Below are 12,325 nucleotides of genomic sequence, written 5' to 3' on the forward strand. Positions count from 1 at the left end.
CGTCTGAGCATACCCTTCCCACTCGGGGTGACAAATGCAAAAACAACAATTGATGGACAGAATGCAGAACAATGTCATACATTCACCCCAGTACAGAGATCTGGGCCTAAATCCATCGTTTTTTTGCTCACCATGCCATTCCAGTTTGAACCCAGCCATATGCAAATCAGTCTTGACCCTGTGCCCCATGGGAACAGTCCAGCCCGAACTGCCAAGCCAGGTCCTCCCTGGACAGGAAACAAGCATCCTAGGACCGGTTTCGGGCTTTCAGCCCTCGTCAGCCAGGATAGCTTGATTCCAGTGGCATGGAGAGCACGGGACTCACGTCTGAGCATACCCTTTCCACTCGGGGTGACAAATGCAAAAACAACAATTGATGGACAGAATGCAGAACAATATCATACATTCACCCCAGTACAGAGACCTGGGCCTAAATCCATCGTTTTTTTGCTCACCATGCCATTCCAGTTTGAACCCAGCCATATGCAAATCAGTCTTGACCCTGTGCCCCATGGGAACAGTCCAGCCCGAACTGCCAAGCCAGGTCCTCCCTGGAAACAAGCATCCTAGGACCGGTTTCGGGCTTTCAGCCCTCGTCAGCCAGGATAGCTTGATTCCAGTGGCATGGAGAGCACGGGACTCACGTCTGAGCATACCCTTCTCACTCGGGGTGACAAATGCAAAAACAACAATTGATGGACAGAATGCAGAACAATGTCATACATTCACCCCAGTACAGAGATCTGGGCCTAAATCCATCGTTTTTTTGCTCACCATGCCATTCCAGTTTGAACCCAGCCATATGCAAATCATTCTTGACCCTGTGCCCCATGGGAACAGTCCAGCCCGAACTGCCAAGCCAGGTCCTCCCTGGACTGGAAACAAGCATCCTAGGACCGGTTTCGGGCTTTCAGCCCTCGTCAGCCAGGATAGCTTGATTCCAGTGGCATGGAGTGCACGGGACTCACGTCTGAGCATACCCTTCCCACTCGGGGTGACAAATGCAAAAACAACAATTGATGGACAGAATGCAGAACAATGTCATACATTCACCCCAGTACAAAGATCTGGGCCTAAATCCATCGTTTTTTTGCTCACCATGCCATTCCAGTTTGAACCCAGCCATATGCAAATCAGTCTTGACCCTGTGTGTTTCATGGGAACAGTCCAGCCCGAACTGCCAAGCCAGGTCCTCCCTGGACTGGAAACAAGCATCCTAGGACCGGTTTCGGGCTTTCAGCCCTCGTCAGCCAGGATAGCTTGATTCCAGTGGCATGGAGAGCACGGGACTCACGTCTGAGCATACCCTTCCCACTCGGGGTGACAAATGCAAAAACAACAATTGATGGACAGAATGCAGAACAATGTCATACATTCACCCCAGTACAGAGATCTGGGCCTAAATCCATCGTTTTTTTGCTCACCATGCCATTCCAGTTTGAACCCAGCCATATGCAAATCAGTCTTGACCCTGTGCCCCATGGGAACAGTCCAGCCCGAACTGCCAAGCCAGGTCCTCCTTGGACTGGAAACAAGCATCCTAGGACCGGTTTCGGGCTTTCAGCCCTCGTCAGCCAGGATAGCTTGATTCCAGTGGCATGGAGAGCACGGGACTCACGTCTGAGCATACCCTTCCCACTCGGGGTGACAAATGCAAAAACAATAATTGATGGACAGAATGCAGAACAATGTCATACATTCACCCCAGTACAGAGATCTGGACCTAAATCCATCGTTGTTTTGCTCACCATGCCATTCCAGTTTGAACCCAGCCATATGCAAATCAGTCTTGACCCTGTGCCCCATGGGAACAGTCCAGCCCGAACTGCCAAGCCAGGTCCTCCCTGGACTGGAAACAAGCATCCTAGGACCGGTTTCGGGCTTTCAGCCCTCGTCAGCCAGGATAGCTTGATTCCAGTGGCATGGAGAGCACGGGACTCACGTCTGAGCATACCCTTCCCACTCGGGGTGACAAATGCAAAAACAACAATTGATGGACAGAATGCAGAACAATGTCATACATTCACCCCAGTACAGAGATCTGGGCCTAAATCCATCGTTTTTTTGCTCACCATGCCATTCCAGTTTGAACCCAGCCATATGCAAATCAGTCTTGACCCTGTGCCCCATGGGAACAGTCCAGCCCGAACTGCCAAGCCAGGTCCTCCCTGGACTGGAAACAAGCATCCTAGGACCGGTTTCGGGCTTTCAGCCCTCGTCAGCCAGGATAGCTTGATTCCAGTGGCATGGAGAGCACGGGACTCACGTCTAAGCATACCCTTCCCACTCGGGGTGACAAATGCAAAAACAACAATTGATGGACAGAATGCAGAACAATGTCATACATTCACCCCAGTACAGAGATCTGGGCCTAAATCCATCGTTTTTTTGCTCACCATGCCATTCCAGTTTGAACCCAGCCATATGCAAATCAGTCTTGACCCTGTGCCCCATGGGAATAGTCCAGCCCGAACTGCCAAGCCAGGTCCTCCCTGGACTGGAAACAAGCATCCTAGGACCGGTTTCGGGCTTTCAGCCCTCGTCAGCCAGGATAGCTTGATTCCAGTGGCATGGAGAGCACGGGACTCACGTCTGAGCATACCCTTCCCACTTGGGGTGACAAATGCAAAAACAACAATTGATGGACAGAATGCAGAACAATGTCATACATTCACCCCAGTACAAAGATCTGGGCCTAAATCCATCGTTTTTTTGCTCACCATGCCATTCCAGTTTGAACCCAGCCATATGCAAATCAGTCTTGACCCTGTGCCCCATGGGAACAGTCCAGCCCGAACTGCCAAGCCAGGTCCTCCCTGGACTGGAAACAAGCATCCTAGGACCGGTTTCGGGCTTTCAGCCCTCGTCAGCCAGGATAGCTTGATTTCAGTGGCATGGAGAGCACGGGACTCACGTCTGAGCATACCCTTCCCACTCGGGGTGACAAATGCAAAAACAACAATTGATGGACAGAATGCAGAACAATGTCATACATTCACCCCAGTACCGAGATCTGGGCCTAGATCCATCGTTTTTTTGCTCACCATGCCATTCCAGTTTGAACCCAGCCATATGCAAATCAGTCTTGACCTTGTGCCCCATGGGAACAGTTCAGCCCGAACTGCCAAGCCAGGTCCTTCCCTGGACTGGAAACAAGCATCCTAGGACCGGTTTCGGGCTTTCAGCCCTCGTCAGCCAGGATAGCTTGATTCCAGTGGCATGGAGAGCACGGGACTCACGTCTGAGCATACCCTTCCCACTCGGGGTGACAAATGCAAAAACAACAATTGATGGACAGAATGCAGAACAATGTCATACATTCACCCCAGTACAGAGATCTGGGCCTAAATCCATCGTTTTTTTGCTCACCATGCCATTCCAGTTTGAACCCAGCCATATGCAAATCAGTCTTGACCCTGTGCCCCATGGGAACAGTCCAGCCTGAACTGCCAAGCCAGGTCCTCCCTGGACTGGAAACAAGCATTCTAGGACCGGTTTTGGGCTTTCAGCCCTCGTCAGCCAGGATAGCTTGATTCCAGTGGCATGGAGAGCACGGGACTCATGTCCGAGCATACCCTTCCCACTCGGGGTGACAAATGCAAAAACAACAATTGATGGACAGTATGCAGAACAATGTCATACATTCACCCCAGTACAGAGATCTGGGCCTAAATCCATCGTTTTTTTGCTCACCATGCCATTCCAGTTTGAACCCAGCCATATGCAAATCAGTCTTGACCCTGTGCCCCATGGGAACAGTCCAGCCCGTACTGCCAAGCCAGGTCCTCCCTGGACTGGAAACAAGCATCCTAGGACCGGTTTCGGGCTTTCAGCTCTCGTCAGCCAGGATAGCTTGATTCCAGTGGCATGGAGAGCACGGGACTCACGTCTGAGCATACCCTTCCCACTCGGGTGACAAATGCAAAAACAACAATTGATGGACAGAATGCAGAACAATGTCATACATTCACCCCAGTACAGAGATCTGGGCCTAAATCCATCGTTTTTTTGCTCACCATGCCATTCCAGTTTGAACCCAGCCATATGCAAATCAGTCTTGACCCTGTGCCCTATGGGAACAGTCCAGCCCGAACTGCCAAGCCAGGTCCTCCCTGGACTGGAAACAAGCATCCTAGGACCGGTTTCGGGCTTTCAGCCCTCATCAGCCAGGATAGCTTGATTCCAGTGGCATGGAGAGCACGGGACTCACGTCTGAGCATACCCTTCCCACTCGGGGTGACAAATGCAAAAACAACAATTGATGGACAGAATGCAGAACAATGTCATACATTCACCCCAGTACAGAGATCTGGGCCTAAATCCATCGTTTTTTTGCTCACCATGCCATTCCAGTTTGAACCCAGCCATATGCAAATCAGTCTTGACCCTGTGCCCCATGGGAACAGTCCAGCCCGAACTGCCAAGCCAGGTCCTCCCTGGACTGGAAACAAGCATCCGAGGACCGGTTTCGGGCTTTCAGCCCTCGTCAGCCAGGATAGCTTGATTCCAGTGGCATGGAGAGCACGGGACTCACGTCTGAGCATACCCTTCCCACTCGGGGTGACAAATGCAAAAACAACAATTGATGGACAGAATGCAGAACAATGTCATACATTCACCCCAGTACAGAGATTTGGACCTAAATCCATCGTTTTTTTGCTCACCATGCCATTCCAGTTTGAACCCAGCCATATGCAAATCAGTCTTGACCCTGTGCCCCATGGGAACAGTCCAGCCCGAACTGCCAAGCCAGGTCCTCCCTGGACTGGAAACAAGCATCCTAGGACCGGTTTCGGGCTTTCAGCCCTCGTCAGCCAGGATAGCTTGATTCCAGTGGCATGGAGAGCACGGGACTCACGTCTGAGCATACCCTTCCCACTCGGGGTGACAAATGCAAAAACAACAATTGATGGACAGAATGCAGAACAATGTCATACATTCACCCCAGTACAGAGATCTGGGCCTAAATCCATCGTTTTTTTGCTCACCATGCCATTCCAGTTTGAACCCAGCCATATGCAAATCAGTCTTGACCCTGTGCCCCATGGGAACAGTCCAGCCCGAACTGCCAAGCCAGGTCCTCCCTGGACTGGAAACAAGCATCCTAGGACCGGTTTTGGGCTTTCAGCCCTCGTCAGCCAGGATAGCTTGAGCGCAATGCTTGCAACCCTATCCACTGTCTTACTCTAGTTAGCAAAGCCGCTGCAGGGTGGCATACTAAGCTAAGCCACGCATAAATCACCTGCCAATGTGATCAGACCAAGCATTTGCCGCTCCCTAAGCCATCAGAACTTGTCTATGACAGGCACTTTATCTCCCTTATCATATATAAGAGGGCCTCAAAATACATCCAGAGCTTTTAACGGACATGGTTGGATTTGCCGGAGGACACAGGGGGGACTTTGATGTCCTTAGTTACTCTTCTGACATTGAAAAAGTCAACACCACCCCTCGACCACCTAACCTCACATTGAAGCCACACACCTCTTTTCCCTATTTGTCCTCCACCAACTGCACTAACACATCTCCATGCTCGCCACACGAAGAGTGTGGGAACTAAACTGTTTATCGATGCAATTGCTGCTGATTAGTCAGTCTGCTATGATTGAGATTAGAGGTGTTTCTATCTATGGTTGCTGAACATCTTCAACGGCAGGTGAAGAATGGTTTGGCATCGCGTGCCGCATGGTTCTGCATCTATTGCCCTAGTGTCCAACTATTTAATCAACCCACCACATTGGACACATCGCCAGCCTGGGCCAATGCCTTATCCATGGTTGATAGCTTAAATATTTGGTTTAGTTCTTATGTTTTCGTGACTTTGGGGTGAGAAAAGACTTACGTTTTGAGCCGCATTTAATTTGCCACGTCCTGCTAAGGCTGCAGTTCAAGCCGCTTACAAGGAACTCTTGCTTTCTAAAAAACCTTTGCATTTCTGTTATGACTGAAGGGAGCATCAGGGTATGTATGTGTGCGTGTGCATAATCTTGGTCTAGTAGGGGAATGAATGGAAGGTCTGATTTGTTTTTGCTTTACTGTAACAGGGTACGCTGTGTCAATAATGGAGAAACGCATCTCTTTGTGGACCTACAGGAACACAGCGGAGTGCTAAGAGAGGGCTACAGGTAATAGGCGGTTGTAGTGAGACCTTATGAGCGTAGCAGTCTTGTTATACTTGTGGTAATCTTGCATTCTTTTGTTACAGGTATCCTCATCCCCGCTGCTCCCTCCCTAATTCCTTTCCCTCGCCTGATTGCCCTAGTACTCTGTGTTGGTTTAGTCCAGAGTCGGGGACATCTGGAGGTGGACCCCTTTGTGCATCGCCCGGATCTTAAGGAGTCGCAGTGGAACCTAACACTCTAACCCCGACTGGTGGGTACACTCGCCTTGCTCTTCTACGTCGGCACATTGCCCCCCCGCAACCTTATTTGAGATAGAGGGGGGGTGGGCGGCGCAGCGGTGAGCTCTGACTATGCATGACACAATGGTCAATGCTAATACATGGTCTTCCGTGGACGGCTCAACAGAACTTCAGTACCCAGTTCTCGGAGCTCCTGCAGAGGGCGCGGGGCTCGCTCACATCCCTCAAGGCAATCTTTCACCTGCCTCTCATTACCTAGGCAGACGAGCACTCCCAAACCCGGCGCCATGCCCCAGTGCCCCGAAGCTTGCCTCCACCCGCAGAAAAGGGGCTCGAACCTGCACCCTCGTGACAGAATAAATGTACGCACACCATACAGATGCTGAATTTACGGCCGCCCACTAACTCCTGTATGTCTATACCTCTTCGCGCCGCAAAACCAAGGAGCCTGACCAAGTATTTGGGAAGCTCCTAAATCCCCCCTCACTTAGGCATCACAAGTCCAGCAAATGCCGGACACCGCCTACCCGAATAGACTTGGGGGGGACAGATGACTCACCCTCACTTGCAGTTCCCTCAGACGGCATAAATCACAGTGCAAGGGAAGACGGCGGGAGACGACCAACCAGACGGCATGTCTGGTGCAAAGAGGACGCCAGAGAGGTGGGGGGAGGTCTAAGTACCCTCCTCCGACCTCTGTTCGCCGGAAGTGATGCGCCTAGCGCGCCAAGGTGAAGGACTCCTTCTTGAGTCCAACCCTTAGCCACTAGGGTGGCGTTTGTGCCCAAATGGCACTAAAGGGCCGCCCGCTGGAGTGGCTCCCTGCGGAGGCCGTGGACAGCAGCATTCTAGGTGCTGCAAACACCTGAGGCCGTCTTATACAACGTGCTCCGGGGGCGCAACAGTCGTTTGTGTCCACTTTGCATGTCTCCGGGGCACTTTAGTATTACAGAAGGGGCCACAGACGCTTCTGCATCCCCTTCGTCAAAAAAGATAGTGCTGGTGCACATAAAGCTTCAGTGCTTTCATCAAATGGCATTCACTCATTTGTATGGGGGTGTGGCCCCATGCAAATGAAGGAATCTTTTTGCCTCTGCCCTCGTGCTGTATTATAGATGCAGGTGCAAAGGCACAGAAGCCATGAGGAGGCGCACTGACAGTGCACCACAAAAAGGTGGCACACTGTCATTGAGCCCTCTAATGGCAGCCCTAAGGAGAGGGTGAAGGGGATCCTATGGAACCCCTAGACATCACCTTGCTGGCAGGTGCAGTCACTCACTGCAACTGCCTACAAGGGGATCTCTCACCCCTCTTAAAAGTGCAGGCGAGTTGCCGCCTGCACAGTGAAACACGGAGTGCCTGCTTCAAAGCTGCTCAGTATTCCACTTGAATGTCCTGCCCCCAAGGTAGCATGGGTTTGCGGCTGCTCTGGGTGCTGCGCATTCACTCTAATATGGTGGACTCTCCTTCTTTGTGCAGGGTCCACCTTCTGAATGGTGCACCCGGTGCAAACAAGGAAAATGCGGCGCAATGTGTAATACGGCTCCAAATCACAAAACATTTCTGAATGGCACTATTTCCTGTTCTTGATGGTATGTTTAAGCAGTACTGGGTGAAAGCACATTTTACCTCTGTATTATAAAAGCAGGATTCTGTAAGAGGTAATGTGTGACAAGAATGTTTGTGCATATCTGTGGAAACTAGCTGCAATGGCTGTTAGCATCAGCTGAAGCTATTTTGTTTTTGACAGCCACTTTAGTTAGCCATGTGCTCGCCATGTGCTTTCTCCCTCTTCACTATTGCCTGCCCTTGTGTTCTGCTTGTGTCATGTGATACAGTTAACTCCTTCAGCACTGAGCCAGAGCCTTGCACATGCTCAGAAAGACCTGTAGCTGCCAGAATGCACCTGCTCTTAGTGTATAACTGTCAGGCTATTTTAACTAATTTCAGCAATATTGTAACCCCTCCTACTCTGTTGACTAAGCAATTCTTATGTATCCTTATATGTAACTAGCTATTCATCTGCACACTGGTACTGCCTCTTTTTGAGTCTCCCTGCATGGTCAGCGGTAAATACAGTATATAAGGTCCCTAATCTCTACTCCTTGGACTGCCGCATTACAGTGGCCTGAGGGTACCGTATTGACGCTCATATAAGGTTAATAAATTATTATTTTGATATTCCAGCTTCCGTGCCAATCTCTTCTTTGTTGGTTTAAGGACCAGGTGCATCAGTGAACCCCTAAAAAGGTTTTATTTTCTACATATCTGTTGCGACTCATTTTGTTGTGGTGGTGTGTTCTTTTTTGTGATGATCTGGTTAATTGCTGCATTATTGAAATGTTATGTTTTCGTGTTGTACAGCGGTTGTTATTTTAGCACCGGTCTTTCGATTCACATCACACGTTAAGATGTTCTTGATGAGTGACTATTTTAACTGGTGTTATAGTAGTTTAGGTTTGAAATACACTATATAAGACAACACAAGGCAGCATAGAAAGAAAATGGTCAAAAGCATTTGTGATACTGGGTATTGCTTTTGAATCCCTGTTCAGTTTTATTATTTGTTTTATCTAGGATATTAATAAAACCAGAATTTAGATAAGATAAAGAATGGAGCACCACAGAGCATAGTTTGTAAACACCCATAAAAACAAGCAATGGCAAAGTCAATAGATCTCACCTATGCAAGAGCTATTCACTCTTTCAATGTCTTTTAGCCTTGTTGCACAGCAGTGCGGCTGCTGTGCAGCATGGATGAAAACCAGAAAAAATTGCTATAGAATGGCCAGTGCTGACCATGAGGGGCAGTGATCTGTTTTGTTAGTGTGGTATTATTCTCTGCAGTCACAAAAAAAAGTTGTCTTCTGGAACAAATGACAATAATGCCCTGTCAGCAAAAGTAAACCAACAAGAAATTAAAATACCCATTTATGCATCAGTCTTTTTTAATGGGTGCGGGAAATGTGAGCCAAAGACTGAGGGTGTCGGGTAAAAAAAAGCAATGGCAAAGTCAATAGGTCTCACCTATGCAAGAGCTATTCACTCTTTCAATGTCTTTTAGCCTTGTTTCACAGCAGTGCGGCTGCTGTGCAGCATGGATGAAAACCAGAAGAAATTGCTATAGAATGGCCAGTGCTGACCATGAGGGGCAGTGATCTGTTTCGTTAGTGTGGGATTATTCTCTGCAGTTACAAAAAAAAGTTGTTTTCAGGAACAAATGACAATAATACCCTGTCAGCAAAAGTAAACCAACAAGAAATTAAAATACCCATTTATGCATCAGTCTTTTTTAATGGGTGCGGGAAATGTGAGCCAAAGAATGAGGGTGTCGGGTAAAACAAAAATGATCCAATAATAGCACAAATAAATGATAACCGCCCTCCATAAACAGGTGCAAAGGCTGCAACCTGCTTAAGTTTTCAAAAATGAGAAGGATCATGGCATGACTGTGATGTCCGAAACTCACAAATACATAAAAGGCATTCAAGGAAAAAACTCACTTGTTTAATTATCTTACTTCTGTGCAGAAGTACGCGGAGTTAGCCCCGCATGAATACAGTGCCAAAAAGACCATGCAGAGAAGGGACCGTAGCGCTGTTTGCATTTTTCTAGCATCCTGAAGCCCACTGGCATGGCTTTTGTGTGATTTTTTTTCTGGTGGGATGTAAGAAGAAAAGCAAAAAAGGGGTAGGAGGCAAGGGGTGGCACCATACAGGGCAAGCTACAATGGTGTAATGGACAGACCTGACAAGCAGGAGGGGAGCGGGAGTGGGTAGGTAAGCAGTGCGAATGTGGAGAGGGAGTTCGTAGGTGCAATTCAAAGGAAAAAAATTTACCTCTAAAAGCGGTAAGCAGTTGAAGGACACTGAACAAATGGAAGCAGTAATTGGACGATGCTCTTGGGTAGGGACAAATACACCAAAAGGCAAAGAAGCTGGCACTCACGGACCAAAGGGAAGCAAGAATATGAAAGTGACGATGAAGACAATCAATGGTAAGCGATGGGTGGGCTGTAAGCCCCCTGTAAGTAACCAAATTGTCTCACAAGTGACAGCATATGCACAGTCTTAGGCAAGACCTAAAGTATAGAGCATGGATGGAGAGAGGGGACAAACTGTCAAAGAGGCAAAGGTGCCGGTCAAACAGACTGAATCCCATAAAATACCAACAGTACCCCCAGAACATTTATGGGCACTAGGGTGAAGCCAGGAGAGTGCTTAATGAGGGGACAGGAATGTGTCCAGCCTTAGGTGAAACAGCTTTTACCACACAGGTCCTTTATCACACAGTCTTTACCACACCGGTAAGTACAACACAGCTAACTGTACATTTATCACACAGTACTTTAGCAAGTAGGTAAGTATTTTTTTTATAACAGAAATGTTATGTTACTTCAAAAAATAAGTGGTTTTAGGTTTTAGGGATGGTAGAGGTAAAGGGAGGAAAGGGTGATGTTAGGGCTTATGGATGGGCAAATGCAAAATGAAGTAAGGGTGAATTTAGCGTATAAGGTTGATATTGGTAAAGGGAAGTAAAGGTAATTTTTGAGTAGAGTGATGGGTAAAGGTAAAGGGAGGTAGGGGGATTTTAGGGTTCAGGGATAGGTACACATAAAGGAAGGTACAGGTGATTTTAAGGTTCCGGGTGGGTAAAGGTAAAGGGAGGTAAGTGTACATTTGGGGTTATCACTCATATCGTACTCATTTTTACCTTACCTGATTTTATTTTAGGGTACATGGGTGGGTAGAGGTAAAGTGAAGGGTGATTTTAGGGTGCAGGGTGGGTAGAGGTAAAGGGAGGTAAGAGTGATTTTAGGGTTCAGAGGTGGGTAGAGGTAAAGGGAGGTAAGAAGTAATTTAGGGTTGTTAGAAATCGGATTTCTGGTTGGCTAGGGCTTGCGCTTAAGCCAGGCAGAAACCACCACTCTAGTCAGGCAAGGGAGTGACACACTGAAGATAACCTTTGCTCACCTTCCTTGGTAGCTTGGCACGAGCAGTCAGGCTTATCTCAGAGGCAATGTGTGCATGCACCAATCTCACCTTAGACCCACCACAAAGGACACTCAACACGAAGGTATGTAAAAAATATGACGTATGTATTTTCAGACAAATGCAGTAGTTTCAATGAGTCACAGGTTTGATATATGGTATTGTTCTGCTTGGGTTTTCGGATCAGATAGAACCCGCTCATCAGAGCCTCACTAACCCAGCCAGAACGTTACCCCCTCCCTAGAACCTATTTACAATAGTGCAACCACATATATCTACCACCTAAGGACAGGGGATTCCTACTATACATACCAAGACCTCTTATAATCGGCGGCCTCGCGATCCCACACGGATCCAGACCTCTCTGCCCATACGACAGTATCACAAGTGGCGGCCTCGCGATCCCATACGGATCCAGACCTCTCTGCCCATACGACAGTATCACAAGTGGCGGCCTCGCGATCCCACACGAATCCAGACCTCTCTACCCAGACGGCAGTCTCAGCACAATCGGCGGCCTCGCGATCCCATACGGATCCAGACCTCTCTGCCCATACGACAGTATCACAAGTGGCGGCCTCGCGATCCCACACGGATCCAGACCTCTCTACCCAGACGGCAGTCTCAGCACAATCGGCGGCCTCGCGATCCCATACGGATCCAGACCTCTCTGCCCATACGACAGTATCACAAGTGGCGGCCTCGCGATCCCACACGGATCCAGACCTCTCTACCCAGACGGCAGTCTCAGCACAATCGGCGGCCTCGCGATCCCATACGGATCCAGACCTCTCTGCCCATACGACAGTATCACAAGTGGCGGCCTCGCGATCCCACACGGATCCAGACCTCTCTACCCAGACGGCAGTCTCAGCACAATCGGCGGCCTCGCGATCCCATACGGATCCAGACCTCTCTGCCCATACGACAGTATCACAAGTGGCGGCCTCGCGATCCCACACGGATCCAGACC

The sequence above is a fragment of the Triturus cristatus genome, chromosome 4_2 (assembly GCF_964204655.1).
Source record: "Triturus cristatus chromosome 4_2, aTriCri1.1, whole genome shotgun sequence".
NCBI classification, from domain to species: domain Eukaryota; kingdom Metazoa; phylum Chordata; class Amphibia; order Caudata; family Salamandridae; genus Triturus; species Triturus cristatus.